Source organism: Acanthisitta chloris, unplaced genomic scaffold (assembly GCF_000695815.1).
Source record: "Acanthisitta chloris isolate BGI_N310 unplaced genomic scaffold, ASM69581v1 scaffold3796, whole genome shotgun sequence".
In the NCBI taxonomy this organism is placed as follows: Eukaryota; Metazoa; Chordata; class Aves; order Passeriformes; family Acanthisittidae; genus Acanthisitta; species Acanthisitta chloris.
Window position 1 is genome coordinate 6785 of NW_008679584.1, and position 358 is coordinate 7142.

At 53.1% G+C, this 358-nt stretch overlaps 1 protein-coding gene across 1 annotated transcript in view; it reads left to right on the forward strand.

The window, feature by feature from the left end:
- Positions 1-358, forward strand: part of LIMK1 (LIM domain kinase 1) — a gene marked incomplete at both ends in the record, with an annotated part of 6152 nt that overhangs the window by 5529 nt on the left and 265 nt on the right.

A 358-nucleotide genomic window follows, 5' to 3' on the forward strand; every position in this document is an offset into this window, starting at 1 on the left:
ATGCTCTGGTGGGAGGTGTCCCTGCCCAGGGCAGGGGGTTGGGGCTGGATGATCTCTAAGCTCCATTCCAACCCCTGAACATACTATGACAAAGAGCACAGGGAGGTTGACAGGAGCAGCCAGAGCCTGTCTCTGCCTTCTGCAGATTTCCCCAGCATGAGCATATGGAGCATAGAGCAACATTCCAGTGCCTGAAGTGACTCCAGAGAAGCTGCAGAGAGACTCTTGGTTAGGAACTGCAGTGACAGGGCAAGGAGAAATAGGGAGAAATTGAAAGAGGGAGGTTTAGATGAGATCTTCTTAGGCAGATGTTTTCCCTGTGAGGGTGGTGAGACACTGGCACAGGTTGGCCAGGGAG